This window comes from Cyanistes caeruleus, chromosome 3, assembly GCF_971803275.1.
Source record: "Cyanistes caeruleus chromosome 3, bCyaCae1.hap1.1, whole genome shotgun sequence".
NCBI lineage: Eukaryota > Metazoa > Chordata > Aves > Passeriformes > Paridae > Cyanistes > Cyanistes caeruleus.
This window is the reverse complement of record NC_141703.1, coordinates 520,498-538,983: the sequence shown is the minus strand read 5'-3', so window position 1 is coordinate 538,983 and position 18,486 is coordinate 520,498.

The window sequence follows — 18,486 nt, the reverse complement described above, 5'->3', positions numbered from 1 at the left end:
TTACAGGTCCAGAACAAGGTTTACATGAGATTGAACAAAACCATGAAATGAAAAGCCACTTGAGATTACTGAAACTGTATAAATGAGGCAAACTGCTGAAGACAAAGGAGTCAGAGAAGGTTTTACTGCAGGCTCTGCTATTCTTGCAGCCTTCAGTTTTGGTCACATGTGCACATATCCATGAACACAACAGTGGCATCCTTATGTTCTGAAATGGCATGGAGAAAGTATTAAAACATTGCTCCATTTTGTCAACTCAATAGCCATCACTGAATCTCCAACTCAGTAATCTTCAGCATCTTACTCCCTGATCTCCCAAGATTCCAGATTCAGCTAAAGATGTAGACACTTTTATTCAGACCATAAGAGATCCTAAAGAATTTTACCATTTAAGCTTAAAGCACATAAAGCTTGTCTTACTGCTCTTTTCCATGTTTTATTTTCAACTGGTGACCAAAAAAATTTCCCAAGTATTTACTGAGGAAGAGACACATCACCAAAACCTAGATAAAATATGGATTTCACTGATGAGATCTATTTTTATAAAATTCAAATTATTATGTCTGCAATCCCTAAATTATTTCAGGAAAAGTGCCAACATCATAAAATGCAGGAAACAATAATGAGGAGCCCTCTTGCCTCTGTGGTAGCACCATAAATTATTTTTGATGAATGAGGCAGGCTTCCAAAACTTCCATTCGGAAATCCAAGCCAATACTCAGACTGAATAAAATCAAGCTTGGCTCAGTTACAGCCTGGGGAAAAGAACCTTCAGTTTCCCTTTCCTTTCCCAGGACAGTTTTGCTCAGCAGCAAAACCCAGAGGACCCGGGCTGTGAGCTCCCAAAGCCATCTGCTCTTGAATCATCTCTGAAAACCATCTGAGTACCTAACTAACTGCTTTTCTCTTTTAGGCAGCTTCCTGTTACCAGATTTCTTCAGCTTTTCCTCCATGAATATATTTAAATCTAAGCAGCTATTCCATGCCTTTCTTGCCTTTACTTTGTGTTTTAGCAATTTGCAGGACAGACAGATGAGCTTTTTTCTTTTAAATAAGAGCTGCCAATAGTACATGTTTAGAAAGAGAATGAAAAAAGCTTGTGTTGTTCACGTCAAACAAATGAGAACAAAAAAAGGGCACATCCCCATTTGTTTCTGCCACAAGAAAGACGAGACACAGTCTCTTAGAGATGGAAATAAACCTATTACTGTGACCTTTTGTAAGTTCCCTCACTTCAGTCACTGGTCATTCCCTCTTTTTCACATTTACAGTATCAGTAAGTAGCACAAGAACACGTGAGCTATAGAAATACAAAACAGCCATTCAAAATACTGAACGCTAATCTTTTTTATATTTATGTTTACAGTCTGTAAGAACTTCACAGCTCACCACTGGTTCTGACAGACGGTCGCTTTCTTCTACATTTTTTGAAGCAAATCATCAGGAGCAGCATCTGGGCTTTTTGGCTGTACCTTTGCCCTGCAACACCTGTCTGAGCTGACATCCTGCTCAGAAGGAGCACCAGTTCCCACTGCAGATCTGCCACACCAATGGAACAGCAAAAGAGGTCGATTTTGCAACGTGTACCGGGAACATAAATTAATTATATGACTTACTTAAATCTGCATTGTTTCTCTACAATTGTGGCCTTGGTGCAATCATGAGATAATGACACACAAGTCCTTCAATTCACTTTTTTGCTTATCTTGCTATCTGGTGACATTCAAATAAATTATTTTTTTTCATTGTTACAATTCAACTTACGAAGTTTACGTATTGCTGTTATCCTTTAGTTCCCCACTGCTGTTAAACTTTCAATATATGTGAAAACAGATGTTATTTGCTCAGCCCTTTGTACCTCTAAATTCCTAACTGAAAAAAATCTGAAGACAAAACTAAACCTATGGGTTTGGCTACAAATAAGCAGAGACTGATCTACAGTATGAAATAAGAGGTACGAAATAAGAAGCTGATATTCAGTGTCTCAGAAGTGCATCACGACCACTGACTCACAAGTCAAAAAGATGGTAAATGTCTATAGTTTTTGAAAAGTGTAAATTGATTCAGTTCTGAGCACCCACTGACAGTTTCAGTTAAATAGATATGATCATAGAATAGAAATGGATCCACTTCAAAGAGCTTAGGGAAAAACATAAAACATATCTCAGAATTATTAGGAATTTCAGACTGAGAAGAAAACTTCAGAACAGTTAGGGATAAACTACATTCTTCGGTGAAAAAGCAACCCCACTTATATCATTAGCAATGTGTAAACATCAATAATGTCTCTGGATGTTGTATATTGAGTTACAGGAAGCAGGGGCAAATAACAGCACTTACTCCTCCAGATGTGCACTCATGCACATACATTTTCTTCCCTGTATTATCCTGAGTTCAGACAGGCCTATGGGATGTGTCCTAAGATCCAAACAATGTGCAAGTAACTAAGCTGTCACATCAAATATGAATGTTTTCATTTCTCAGCAGTGCCAGGAAAAAAATGAAAGATTCCTGGTTAGGTTCATATTATAATATATAATATATATAATAATATATTAACCCAGTTAATATGGTGGAAGCACACTAAAGGATGACTGAGGTGACAGGAATGGTGGTAGAGAAAGAAGGCATAATCTGTCTCAGAAAAGGCATTTTCTATCAGTATCATTTGTAATTGGATGGCTCCTTTCCGTATCCAAAATAATACTGCACACCCTAATGAGAAGAGCCATGGAAGTGACTCCCTGCTACTATGGCTCTGAGGGAAATTAATTCTTTCCATGTTATATAGAGAGAATTGGACAGAAGCATTTCTTTAAACAACAGGAAAGTGAAGATATATGCTGTTTTTAAATGTATCCCAGAAACCAGGAATGGCTGTGAACACAGAAACTAAATTCAAGGCTTACATAAAAGCTTTTTCATAGCTGTGTATTTCCTTTGTAAAAGTTTAATGCACATAGGACAGTATTCCAGACCTATTGCTTCGTTGCCATCTCCATCCCTCAGAAAATAAGGAATAGAACCCACCTCTTGAAAAGGTGTGAAACAGGCTCCTTTTGGCCAACTAGCTGTGGTCAGCTACAATCAGCACTGAAAAGTCAGGTTTGTGTTAGCAGTTAGGCATGTATTATAAAATGTTATCTCTTGCCACAGATGGAATTCAACAATAATTGCAGCTGAATTCCATTCAAATCTATAATATTTGTCCAGGGACATTTAATAAAACAATTTCAACTTTAGGATACACTATAAATCATAAGGAGAGGAAGCAAGGAGAATTCATGTTACCATGAAATAAAATGGAAATGCGATACCAAGAAAATAAATGAGTCTGAAATAATGCAGATGGAAAAGACACATGTGCTTTTCCTTTTTTTTTTTTTTCCCAGTGATTGCTTGGGAACTTCCTTCATTTCATTCATGTTAATTATTCTTAAATTTCTGCTGCCATTACTGGACATGAGCAAGGAGCTCCAGACTGTCAACAGTTCAGAGCATTTCTCCAGAAAATAATTTACAGTTCTTCATTTAAGTCTGGCTGTTACTTGGTTGAATAAAGAAACAATTTTTTTCATTTATCTTGTACTTACTTCAGCCTCTCTGAAGAACTATTAATATGTGTGGTTATTTGCGGGTCTTGTATCTCATTTAATAAGGAATTAGTCTCTACGGGATGAAGAAACAACATGAGTTAGGGACAAGAACAGGAGGAAATCCAAAGCCTGTAGAAATTTTAAATTCAGGATAAAAATCTCTCAATCGATAAAATTATATATCAAAAGTGCATGTGGTATAATCTGAAAGTCAGCTTATCATTAGATCTGTATCACATAATGAAGCACAAACTTATTTTTGCATAAAACATGGAGTATTGGATCTTATTTTCACAGATCACCAGAACTGAAAGATGTCTGGTTCAATTACTTCTCTGAGATTTTCTGCAGATGTTTCATAACCCATAAATGTCACTTATCAAAGCGCAATTACATCAACTCTTTGCCAACATTAACATTTGTCCTTATCTCCCATTTTCTGTCCTGCTCCAATCCCTTTTCCTTTCACCCCAGTTTCTTTCTCTCACTCCTTATTAACCCTCCAGGCTGCAGTGGCTCAGTGCCCAGGGGTGCCCCTGCAGCATCAGCTGGAGTGCTGGGAATGAGAGCGGCAGAAGAGCTGGCACACAGCTCCTCTCTGGGGCAGGAACTTCTGGCAAGGACTAGGATTCATAAGGGCAACAGCAGAACTCCTGACTGCTCCCACTACATCACCCAAATCCAACTGTCAAAGTCCCCAAATTGTCTGGTATGACTCCAAAATACCAGTCCAGGCTTTAGGAGCAGAAGAGCCAACAACCACGACCCCCAAAAGGGGCTTCTCTTCAGAGCTGTCAGCTCAAACTCTGACACAGTGACTGTAACCAGCACCAAAGACAGCTCAGAGCTGCCTCAGGACCCTGAAAATGTCCCCTGAGACTGCCCTCAACAGCACAGCGAGCTCCTAAAAACACAGGGTTTGGAAAAATAAAACAGCCCTAGTGTATGTACTAGCAAACTGTGAGCAGTCAACACTCCTTCAATAGTGATGAAGTGCCCCAGAGTGCACGGTGAGGGCAGGGGAAAGGGAAAAAAAATCTTATTCCTGACTCTCCACAAGTTTAAGATTGCCCTCACTGCCCTCTCACACCCTTTGGGGCAGGCAGCACTGATTAAAGGACTGGAGAAGCAGCTCATCTGGAGACCCTTGCCTGCAGGATCGGAGATGTAATGTGAAAAGGGAAGAAAACTTCCCTTTCTGTAGGACAGGAAAGGATACCAAGAATTCCAGGGGAGAGATTCATCCAAAATAGCAAAATAGCAGCTCTGTCTGTATAAACACCTTTGAACCTCTTCAGGATAGGAAAAAAAGGTATTTCAAGCAATAGGAATCTGGTTGGCTTTCAGTATAGGCAGTTCCTTTACATCCCAGAACATGCTCATCTAAACAACTTTTAAGGATTTTTAGATTTTGACACAGATACAGTATATGGAAAAAAACTACACCATTAAGACAGTTTTATTCTGCAATAAAATCTAAGCACATGATAAGAATTAGAACATATTCTATAGGTGATTGACTATAGAGAATTTTTCAGTGTTACTCCAATGCATATATAATGCAGAGATACTTCTTAAAACATTCAAAATCAACATTAAACCACATTACAGCAATAACAAAAGCTTTTATAATGGAACTAATTTCCCAAGAGTTCATGAAGCAAATGTTTATACAAAAGCTCAAAAGCTCAGGTCTACCTCCTAGCAGTCATTTTTAAAAATTGAAGTTGAGCTACAAATATGCACTCAAATGTCCAGAAAAAAAAGAAGCAGGAAAGCTGAAAAACACTAATTAGATATTGGGGATGCTGATGCACTGTGAATATGGAAAAATCCATCTACAAGACAGATGAAGAACAAGAGGAAATTTGGACCAGCTGCTCTGTCTTTACAATCTGTAAGTAATCTTACTCATATGTGCCTAAATACTTCTGGATTTTTATTTTTCCTCCACAGTAATAGCTTGTTTTATTGGCTGGAGACTGATTGTCTTACAAGTACTAAAAAGAAGTACATCTAAAAAAACACCAACCAAAAACCTCTGCTCTTGTGCTGCAGTTATATAATGTTAGAACTGACTTTATACCTCAAGAAAGCCATAGAGAAGTGTTAACAATTTTTCTTAAAAACATGGGAAAGAAGTGACTTCTGAAGATTGTGTCAAAGAATGCCAAGGATGTAAGAAACAGAAAACTCCTGTGTCATGATGTTCCTGTTCTATCAATAAGCAAAGCATGAACATTCTGAGGTTTTCTGATCTGGTATCCTTCTATGGCTTTCTACTCACTGTAAGGTTTCTAATTAAAATAAAAAACAATTCTATCTAACCCTTTGCCTACTACCATCATTAATTTGCTTTCCTTTACAAATTAAAGGCACTAAAGCAGATTTTTTTTTAATGATGTTATTAATTTAATTCTCTTGGATCTTTTACTTTTCTTGCACAAATTAGTTGCCTGCATTACTTTCAGTATCATCTCTCCTGAGAGGTGATCCAGTAGGTAAGTTATTTTTAATAATGCTTGGGTGTCAACATTCTTTTAAAGATTCTGCAGAGCTCATAATCCTGACTGGAAGGAAAAGGTTGGCACATCTAGATCTGGCATGGTGTTAAAAAAATGCTATCAACTTAAAATTTATGCTGAGCCACACCCAGGAAATATGAGTTTCTCCCTACTTAAACCAGAAGTCAGAAAAAGAACAACCACAAGAGGAAGAGAGATAATGCAGCAGGATTGGGAAAAATGCTGAAGACCACTGAAAAAAAATCACCCAGGAAGAAACTGAAACGTGGGAACATGAGACAAAGCCAAAAAAAATATTTTTCACATTGCTTACTGGTTGAAAGGTTATTTAAATCAAAATGAATGGAGGAAAGATGCATACATGTGTCCCATGCTCTGGAAGTAGGTGCATGGGCACTGACCTACCTGAGGAAAAAATCTCCATCATCTAGGATAGCAAATATTTTCCTATGGGCTGTCTCAATACCCTGTGCCTGTTGATAAGTACTGTCACCACAGTGTTGAAAAGCTAATGGTTTTCTTTTTCACTAACTTATCACAAAGGGTATTACTGTGGGGACAATGGAGTTGGTTTCTTTCACTCCAAGGTCTCAGAAGAAAACATGTATGCTTACAGCATTCAAAGTCCTAAAGTAATTCAACTGCAATATGAAAAACAGAAATGAAATATGTATATAATTTAAATGGAGGAATTTTCCCGTTACAATCCATTTTAAGAAGATGATTTTGTTCACATAAGTTGGACTTGGACTTGATGGTTTTGGAGATCTTTTCCAACTTAATGATTACATGACACTTTATTCTGAAATTAACAGCTCCTAGAAATTCCAGGACACCAGGTGTGTTTACATTTTCAAGCAGTGAGGTGCAAAGGAGGGGTGGGGATGGATGTGCTGCACTCCAGTGTGGTTTCAGGCCCCCACATCCACCCTGTGTCTTTACCTGCAATGAAGTTGTGCAGGCACAATGCAAATTGATACCCAAAAGAACCCCAGGGACCTGCAGCTCTTCTCCCAGCTTTCATCATCAGACAATGCCATCACAGAGAGGCTGTGCCATTCTGACAGCATGCTGTCACCAGCTTTCAGCCTGGTTTATGTGAGGAGTGGTGGCACATGTCGATCTGAGTGACGAGCCATCCAAAATGTTAAACATTGCTCTGACACCAACCTCATCTACGAGGCTTAACAAATGACTGCTTCAGCTTTCCCTCGGTAAGAAGCAATGAATTATCCCACAAGAAGGAATATGGGCCAGTAGGAGGTACTGGATAGAGTAACTGTATCACTTGATAGACCTTGAGAAAACAGCAGTTCTCTTCTGAGTAGTCCTGAAATGCTTCACACACTCAGAAGTCTCTGCCTGCAGAAAGATCAAAGGATATCAGTATATTCTTTAGTCACAAAATGTACGTACAACAACCATGTAGAAGATAAAATGAGATGAGCTATAGGATTACCTTGGAGGTTGTAACAAATTAGGACCAAAGACACAAACCAGTGAGAGGTAGAAGTTTCTGAGGATCATGCAAATCTCAGAGTTGAAAAAAGTACTATCAATATTAAGAACTGCTTGAAAGATTTCCTTGGAAAAGTATTCAGCTGGCTTCCTTTATCTGTACTTTCCAGTGCATACTAAGAGATATTGAATGAATATCCAACTTAGACCAGCTAAGTTCTTTGTTTTCCCTCTGGAGCTATCAGGGAAGTATCAGTACCTAAAAAATGTTGCTTTAGAGATTGAAGTAAATTCCTGGTTAAATACTAAGCTAATCTTCTTCCTGTGGTCCTTTTCAAAAGAGGAGTCTAGAAAAATCTTTGGAGAAGCACAATAAAGAACATGCAAGCAATAAGAGAGTTGATAAGTCATTTCTGAAAAATTTGAAGGGATAACATTTCCAAATGCCAAACCATTAACATAATAAACACATTCCATTCTAAAACAGACAATTAGATAACTCCCATACCCAATCCAGTGGGAAGATGTGAATTATGATGTCAGAAAGCAGGCAAGCATGAAGTCCTTCAGCCAGTTTCCTTAGGAAGGATATTATGCAGCTAGAAAATAGGAGTCTGCTTACCTAATGTGATACAACCAGTGGATGGATTCAAGCTTCTTGAGAAACAGCCTGAATGGTCACATAAATTGAGCTATCCCTGCCTTTACATATCCATTAAATGGTGATCTTTACACAGTGTAAATTCTTTGTTTGGTATCTATAGTCTTGCATTTAAGAATTAGTTTAAGAATTACTAAGGTTCACTGAACTTTACACAGTTAGTCATGACATTGTATAATTATTTTCCCTCTGCCTTTCCCCTGCCAGATATTCTGATTTTACACACATTAAAAAACTCAAATAAGCCAGAAGTGTACACAAACTAAAAGGGGTAAATGGAATTTTGTTTGACCATCAGTACTTAGAGAGTTACCCACAAGATAACTCGGTCCTAGGACAAGGACCAGAATCCAATGATAGCCTAGAACTGGGATTAGTACTTTGATGGTGTATTCAGATTCTGAGGTTTGCCAGTAGAAAGCAAGATCAAGGTCTGCTTAAACCAACAAAGAGGTTTCATCCTTCAGAAGCACTTTGGATCTGTTTCTTTATTCTCTGTGAAGAAAGAACAAGCCCATTTCTTATTTTTTAAAAAAAAAAGAAAATAGGCTGTCTCTAAGCTGAACAAAATAGAGCAGTCCTCCACATTTAACAGCGAGAATTGGCTTGACAGAAAGACATCAAGGATTTTACTAACAAAGCAATAAAACCAAACAAACTGTGATAGCAAGCTGCAAGAAGCAGTAGGGCTAGAACTCCTACATTTTTTCCTGTAAGGTGCATATCAGCACTGTACAAGTATAAGGTCTGCAAGCTTGTTTGAATTATTTAAAACTAACTGAGCTTTTTTTAAAAAGAACCTCACAAGAATCCAACAGAGAATCAGGGACAACATCACACAAATAGACTTGAGCTCCTTCCTGCTTACAGTTCTCAATATAGCTGCAGTATCAAACAGCAAACTAGACTTAAATAATATTCTTCTTATGGGGATTAAACAAAAGAGTAAGTATAATCAGCAAAATTGTAACTACCAGAGCAATTTTCCTATTCCAGCAACAAAGAGAGAAAGGCTGTAGAACAGACACTGGTTTCTTTCCTTCCAGGTTAAAAAACAACTAAAAAAAATGAAAAAAAACATGAATAATTCAGGATTTTACTTTCTTTATGTAAAAAAGGGCCCTGCCTGTAAATTCAAATGAGTCCCCCATTCACTGAAAAATCAACTCATTTACTTTCAGAACAGCAAATGGAGAAAATAATTTCTTTTCAGATGACTGCATTGTATGTCTGTTCTGCATCCTGTTGAACATGCAATTAAGAATTAACTGGCATAAACATCTCAGCCCCTACCCCAAAGGTATGAAAAGCCCTGGCAAGAGCCTTCTCCATCTCTAATTTTGCTTTTCTAAGTAAGCATTCTTGCATATACAAGATTGTCAAAAATTAGCACAACATATTAACAATAAATGAGGATAATTAGATCACATTCCAATACCACTTTTTGTAACTCCACTGAAAGGAAAGGAATAAATAGAGTGACAAGGTCTCTGATGCTTTTGTTGCCTAGTTCTATAAGGCCATTTACTCACTTTCAAACAGCTACCAAAAGTAAAATGAAACAGCATTGCTGATGAATCACTGCCTTAGTTCTAAATTTTTCCTGCAGCATTTTTTGGTATTGGGATAACATTGGGATGCACACAGGACCCAAGATAGCAGATTTTAGCAGCAGAGAAAGCCAGAGACAGTAATATTCTTACTTCCCTTGGCTGCAGCCACTACAGTTTAATCTTTTCTCTACAACATTTGAAAATATCTAGATTTTGGACAAAACCTGAGTTTATTTTCACAATCATGATTTTAATCTGGTTTGCAAGATTCTGTACTCACATGAACCTAGAGAGTCACTAAACATCTGAGACGGTATTTCAACTAGAGAATTCCTCGAGATAAATGTTTTGGCTAAGTCAAGTAAACAGCAAGTTGTAACAACAACCAATAGAATTCCCAAAGTTTTATTTGTTGTTTAAAACCAAAGAGAAGTAAAACTGTCTTTTGGCTGAGGATGGGGGCACCTGAAAGATCAAAGAATATTTTAATAAACAAAGATTAACATGCCCCCAGTGTGCCCCCATGCAAAGTGTTGCAGGAAGGGAGGAATGACAGGATTCCAGCATATCTGTACCAAATGGCAGCTCCCCCAGGTGGGAAAGGCAGGCACTCCAAAACCCATTTCACAGTCAGGGTTTTATCTGCATCACACACTGCTCAGAAATACTTCCATTATAGATAAAGAGGAGGAAATGGTGGCTGCCCAGGAAAGCCTCAGAAATCTTCCTGCTGCAAACTCCCTGCAGCAATCCCCTTGTGAATCCTCTGCTTCTCACTGTCAAAGGCTAACAGCCTCCATCGTCTGAGCTGGACAGAAAGAAAGGCAACCAGAAATTACTGGCACATTAACAGAAAGAAGGAGTTCTAAATGCCCTAAAACACAAAGTGGGAGTGGAGGAGAGATAAAAAACATAAACTCCCTTATTCTGTTTCTATCATTTCTCTTTGTGCATTGCTTAAAAGAAAAAAAGTCCTGTAGAAACACGCATGGATATTTTTTTCCTGCCAAGACACCAGGCAGTCTCCAGAGCATAGAGGGACTGTTATTCCATTTCAGCAGTAGAGAGAAACAAAGAGGCCATCTGCTTCTGGATTTGAGTCACTGAGCTCCGGGAGCTGCAGTGAGTCATATGTTCCCTACATTTGCTGTGGGGTGTCACGGTAATGATTCCTGTCTGTCATTTTTCACTTTACCTCATGACTCCGTAGGATGAACTGTGCTTACCTCAGCATGGGTAAGTGCATATTTATATGGCAGGCAAGGGAATAGCATTGCAATTTTTGCTTTTCCCCTCACTCCAATAGAAAGCAGACTTCCATTCACATGGCAACCTGTTAGAACATCTCTACTAAATGAAGACAGCAGCTACTATAGGCACATCAGCCAGCCCAAAGCAAAAGAGAAAATCCAGCCTACAAGGACACAGTCAATTTATACACCCACCCTCAAGAAAGGTGTAATGCCTAATTAATATTCAGTTGTTTTCTTACATATTTCAAAGTATAAGTGATGTCATACTTACCTTTAGGCATAAATTCATGATTGTCCTGTGCCTTTTTAGCCTCATAACTGCTGAGGATGTTGGTAGTCACATCTTCACTGTAGCTCAGGGCCTTGCATGAGTTCATTTTTCCACTGATACAGGTTCAAGGTATTTTCTAGCATCATGTTGTTACTTGCCCTGTACAGAAAGCCTTAGAAGCAGCACATGGACAGTGCCTGGCAGAAGCCACAGCAATGGTTAACTCCTTCAGCAGTTCAATATGCTGGCATTGTCAGACTTCTCTCAGCCCCTAACATTGTCATCTTGGATTGCCCAGAGCAAAGTTTCTTATCTTAAAGTATGTGCTCTGGCATAAGTGTTCTGCAGAAAAAAAAGGAGCTTCAGGTACTAAAGCCTAGAGCCTAGAGCCGGATTTTGACAAAGGGAAAACATTTAAAGCAAGTCTCAGTGATCAGCAGCAGACAATGACTCTGTTAGCTCCCAGTCCTGAGGCTGACCAGGTTTATCAGAAAGAAAGCAGAGCGGAGCAGAGCAGAGCCGGAAAGAAAGGATTGGTTTTTCTCACACTAACTATGCTTGCTTTTATCCAAAAGAGTTGTGAAATTGCTGTATCAGAGAAGAAAACACCAGGGCAAAGTTAGAGAAACATAAGAAAAATCAGTTTAGTTACTGAAGGACACAATCTCATATTTCAGGAGAAGAAAAGGCCTTCTGGGTCACATAGCTCATATGCCTAGACAGCAGGACGGTTGCTGCATGGTCTCTAATGCGTTTTCATTGATTTTTCTCTTTTTTTAATAGTCCAGAGAGACAGCATCTCATCACACCACCCATGATAAATTCCTCTTTGTCCACTTAATTTACTGCAGAGCTGGAAACATTTTCTTTGTGTCTGCAAACTTTAAAATTTTGAAATTATTTAAGCTCCTTTCTCTTCTGGTCACTGGTTTATAAACTGAAAACAGAGTTTCTTAGTCACCTACAGTCAACAGTTAACCCAGTACAATGATGACACAACTATTTGTAAAAATGGTACAAGAAGTAAAAATAGAAGGGGTGTCATTATCGGATTCAAGTCATCTCATCAGGCAGTAGGACACCAAGTTTTCACCCGTAAGCAACCAGGTTAAGATTCGGTGTGACCTTTAGATGACCATGCATTAAATAATTGCTGCATACAGACATAAATCAGATTTTACAATCCATCAGATTTTGAAATCAACTGTTATTAACAAATAAAAAAGCACAGAAAATGGTAACATGCACAAGGTCTACAATAGAGAGGAACGAAAAAGAATAAGAAAAGCAAATAACACTAAATTATTCAATTATAATTATTAATATATAATTAATAATATATTAAATTATATAATTATTGAGTTATTTAAGTATAAACTTACAATCAGACTATGCATTCATCACATCAGACTAAGCTTTTCTAACCTCCAATATAAAAATCTTTGCCTCTAACTATTAAGTCAGGAGACACTGTCTCCATACTTTTGAAAAGTTTTCTGCCATTCCAGTAGCATAGTTCCCAAATAGAATTACAGGAATCTTCAAAGATTAAATATTTGTGGATCCAGATCTCCAACATCACAGCAAATATAGAAGGACTTTATTCAAAAGTCTACAAGAATTGGGAAAAAAAACCACCAACATAAAACCAAATCAACACACACACACTTGTTGGTGTGAACCTCTTGTATTTCAGCATGCAAGTCATTTTGGCTTTTTAATTGCCCATTCACATGAGAAACTTTTACCCAGTTCTGAGAACACAGCCTACTTCTGTGTGCAGGCTTCAGGAAATACTGCAGTTGGCATGTTTGTAGCCCCCAGTGCAAAGTGTTCTTCTCTGCTGACTGAAATTAATACCATAAACTTTTTTCCTTCTTCCTACATTATTCAAATATCATAATTGAAAGCTTAGAAAACCTGGCATGCCATTAGACTCAGACACAATAAACGATGAGCCAAAATGGTTTTGAGACATAATCCTCCAAAGGCAATTATTCCACATAGAACCCCACAGTCCAAATTTCAGAATTAATTACTTTTGTCATTTGTGACAGGCATTATGAACCTGAATGAATTATATTAGGAATATTTGTAAACAGAGCAATGGCTTGAAGAAAGTAATTCCTTTTTTTAGAATTTGCCATGCATTTTGGATGCTGAAACATAGAATGTGGTTGGGGAACTAAGCTAAATTTACCAAGGAAATTCATTGTATAATATTCTGTCCATGGATGAACATCTTTAAATTATTGGCTTGTATCATGAGAACAGGGACCTTTCTGGCTGACAGCAGGAGCATCATCACTCTCTTAAGAAAAGGACCACCCCAAGGAGTTAATTCCCTGTTTCCCAAGGGCAGGCAGGTGTTCAGCCATCTCCAGGAGAGCAAGGCCCTGGTAACAGAGACTGGGGAAGACAAATGTCATCACTTCAAATGTCCTCCCTTCCTCCTTCATCCCCCAGCTGATACGCTGAGCGTGATGCCACGTGCTCTGGAATGTTCCTTTGGTCACTTGGGGTCACCTGTCCTGGCTGTGTCCCCTCCCTGGCACCCCCAACCCCCTCACCAGTGTAGATCACAAAAAGCAGAGAAGGCCTTGGCTCTGTGCAAGCCCCACTCAGCAACACAAAAACATCTCTGTGTTATTAGCCCAGTGTTCAGTACAAATCCAAAACACAGCCTCAGACCAGCCACCATGAACAAAACTAACTGAACCCTGGCTGAAACCAGCACACCTACCTTCTGCAACAATGACAAAGTTCCTGCATGTCAAAAAGCTCCTAGTGGGTTGTTTATTTGTATTAAACAAAGTATTATCATACAAAGTCAATGAGGATTTTTTGAAGTGTTTGGTTTTGGTATTATAGAAAAACCTTGTGATTTTTTTTTACTCAGTTCACTCCTTTTAACATATAGAGAACATTTTCAAGGTGCTTTTATTCTGCTCTGGAACACTTCAAGGATTTCACAAAGTATTTTAAGATCTTTGTATAAGAAAGGTTGGGATTTTTCCACAGAAAATAAACAAAAAAAAATCCATTCAGTATGCAAGATCTTTTTGAAGGGAAAAGGTAAAGATGTAGTTACAGCATATACACATTCACAAATCACTCTGGAATCCACCTTCAAGTTCTCACAGAATGCATGCTGGCTGACTTTTTATGATTTGATGTGTAAGGATCAAATCAATGTTTGGACAAGGTATGGGGTTTTTTGAGCTTGAAAGATGAAATGGTACACCAGGACAAACAGATATCTACACATAAACCTCTAAGCCCTCCACATAGCTATGAAGAACTAGAGGAAAAAGGACACCTAGAGGGAAAAAGTGTGACTGAGCTTGCAAACAAAGCTGGGAGTGAAAGATGCTAACAGAGTCAGGCTGCCTTCTCTCTCAGTCACTGAGGATGAAAATCAATGTCTATTCATCTGGTTTCTCTGTGCAGAAAGTAGAAAGCTGTTCATCTCATGAATACACTTTTTATCAGGCAGCAAGTACAGCAGCCGAGGAAACTGCAGAGAAGTACACAGATTCTGTAAATTAGAGCAAGTCTTGCTTTGTGAGCCTGGAAGCACCACAACGAAGTGTATATCTCTCAAATCAGAAACCTTTTCCCAATGTTTTCTTCTCCAAAGTTGAGCCATTAATCCCTGGCTGCTGTCAGAAAGATTCTCTCTGATTTGTTATGGTTTGCTTTTGCAATATTTTACAAGCAGCTACCTGAGAGCCCATTGAGCAGCCTTACTCAGCAAGATTGTCAAGTACCAAAGATCAACTTCTGCTCTCTCAACAGCAGGAGTTAATTATCTTGCCTGTGCCTCAGTGACAAGAAACACATAAGTAAAACAGGACAGAAAAATTTTAAAAGATACATCTAAATACACCTCAGTGTTGGCTCTCAGTCCTAGTAGCTTCTTTCACAGCTGCTAACTTTGTCTTTAAAACATGAAACAACTACTCAACCATTCAAATTGTAATTCACATCCATTTGTATCCATATAACAAGGAATTATCCATGTGTTGAAATGTCCAGAGTCCAGACTTGTATTCCAGGGCATTGCTGCTGCTTCAGACTATAGCCATAAATGATCATTCTCACCTATTGGATCCACCTTCAAATTAGGATTTGGGAATTTTTTTTTTCCATGAAGAAAGTAAAGGCCCCACCAGCTGCACCCATCTACTGAACACTGCATTAGTAAATATACACCTATTTACCCAATTGTTTACAGTTATTTGTACACCACTAACTTGGCAGAGTTTGAGTAAATCCGTGCTCAAGCACCTGTCTTACACTGTTAAGGAGGAGCATTTTGTTTCTCACGAGCTATTCAGAGGAGCACACACCGTGGTCAGAGAGGTGGTGAGCACTCCTGGGAGCCATCATCAGTTAGCAAACCATCACCACTGCCATGAACTTTGGAAACAACAAACGAAAAACAACACCAGAACAGCTTATTTGCCAGCTCTCTAATGCACACCTGGCGTGAGTCTGCCATGGCTTCTGTAAAACTGTTTGGATCAATTCTGCTGTTGGCTGCTCTTGTTTGTGTTTTCATATTAAGCAGTAAAGAAAGATCGGCGTTCTCCCAGCTCATACTTTCACTAATTTCCTTCAATGTGTGACCTTTATACTTCCTACCCAAGGACACAGACAGTAGCAGAAATATTCAAAATCAGGTACTTGAACTATTTCCTTTCTCTGCTACTTCAAGCACCGTGCTCAAAAAATTAACTTTTTTGATTAAATCAAGGAATCGTCTCCACATCAGATGAACACATATGTATGAAGAGGTAATTTTCTTAATTAATCATTAAGAAATTAATCATTAAGAAAATGACCATCAAGAAGCTCTTCAAAAGGATGCATTGCACTTTGATTTGTACGTTTCATGTGCACTCAGTTTCACTATTTTATTGCCATAATCAATAATTTAATTTCTTCTTCAAATGTAAATATCTCAGAGCACGGGGTCGGGGGGGGAAGAAATATGCATCATCAAAGTAATATTTAAGCAGACAAGAGTTATAGGTACGTATTGTATTGTTTAATATTGTCTTTAATTTGCTTATTTAATGTTCTTTCAGTTTCTCCTGGTTAGGACACAGGCCAAAATGCAACAGCTCGAATTCTAAATTTTTCACTTTCTAATGAGTACTATTTTCTAATTAAATATCTTTTAAAAACATAAACATTTTTTATGGAATATATTCATTCTCTAAATATAGAGATCTGGGTGAAAAAAGATCTCTCTGAATCAGTAGAAGCTCAATTGCGTCTCTTCAGATGACACAGACTAGCAGGATAATCAACCAACTAGTAGTAGATTTATTACTGCTAAATAAAAAAAATCCAAAAATCCTATTTTATTCTCTTGCATATGCTCTGTCTCGTCACTCTGGTACACCATTAAGGTTCATCAGGCTTAAAGCAGCTAGGAGAATTACAGTTCTTAAGACTGTATCTGCATTCTGTAACTATGCATTGAACTGGATCCTATAAATTCTTCTTAATTTCTAATTTCATTATCCTTGGGGGAGTCTATTTTTACAAATTCCAAGAAGTATGGCCGCCTACCTGACCAAAGTGGCCCATTTATCCAGATATATTACCCAGAGCTTAGACTTCAGATTTTTCATTGAGTTAAAAGGGGCTTGAAATGCTCCAGCCACCTTCAGGTTCCACAATTACTTTTTCAGTGCAGGGTTAGAAACCTGCCAGGCAAAAGGGAATAAATTCCAAACAGACAGAAGCCTTTCACAGTCCAGAATTACATAATTCAGTTTTACTGTGCTTTCATCCAAGTAATATCTCCTCTTGGAAATAGGATGTCAGACTTGCTGATTAACTAGTCTTTGTTGTCATGACAAGCTACAGACTTAATTTTTAACTCTGATTCTGAGCTAAACAGTATTATGCTTTACACAAATATATCTACCTTTAGATTTCAAATGCAATTATCATCTTGCTTATGTAGGCTGCTTGCTTTTCTCTATTTAGCCTACAGCTCCTGCCAGTGGAATCTCTCATTTTTACATGGCTTTCAAGATTATACTTACTTTGTATAGTCGCTGACTGTCCATTTGTACTTCACCTATCTGCATATCCACAAACACCCATTTTATAATGTGTGTGTGTGTATATATATGTATATATATATATATATTCTTATATAAGAAAAGGTAACATTAAAACAAAATGCACTTTTGCTAGGCTGACACCTCACCTTTCCATTCATTTTTGCAGCCATTCTCTGCCCCACCATCAGGGTCAGGCACCGTGTGGGGTGAAGAACAGGGTGTGACCTGGGGGTGTGAGAGTCACTGGCCTTTCTGTTAACCCAGAAACACATTGTGCTGGGCTGTTTGCTGTCTAAGTGCTATCAACCTTGAAGGCATCTCTTGTTCTATTGGAACATTGGGAGGTGTCAAAAAAAGTAAATCATCCAATACCTATCACTACAAAACCATGACACAGTCACCAAGCTTCTCTATTTTGGATGCTCGGAAAGCAGATAAAAACTGAAAAGGTTTATTACATGGAAACTTTGAGAAAACACACTGAGGCACAACTGCATTCACTTAGCAAAGAAAACACCAGAAATTCTGGATACAAACTATTAATATAAGGCTAAAGTAAAAGCCAGGAACATAACAGGAAGTCCAGCTCAAGCAAGTGCCAAATTACGCTTGTTTTTAATTCTACTGCCCATTCACAATTTTGTGAAGTGTTATTTATCTACCGATTGCCTTCCTTGGTTAGACCAAGTTAACTTTATTGATGTCAGATTCAGGCAGCTCACTGTTACTATTTATCTTTAATAGGTTTGATGCAACACATTTTTATTGCTGAGATAAGTATTGATTAAAGCCTCTGCTTTTGCTCATTTTGATTGCTTCGTGTAATTAGAAAGTCTAAAAACCCTTTTTACTTCTTTTTACTTCTGCATGAAGTACAAAAAACATTTTACATTTGCATGTGCATCTTAACAAATTGAATATGCTTTGAAAAACACCTGCCCTTGAGGCGAAGAACAGAAAATAAACGAGAAGGCACAAAAAATAAAGATGCTATAAAGTGAAGGAGCATGGAGGTGTGGGGTTTTAAGACTGTGATAGCATGGTAGCAGGAATAAGACCTTTCTTATATGGAAGGAGATGGAA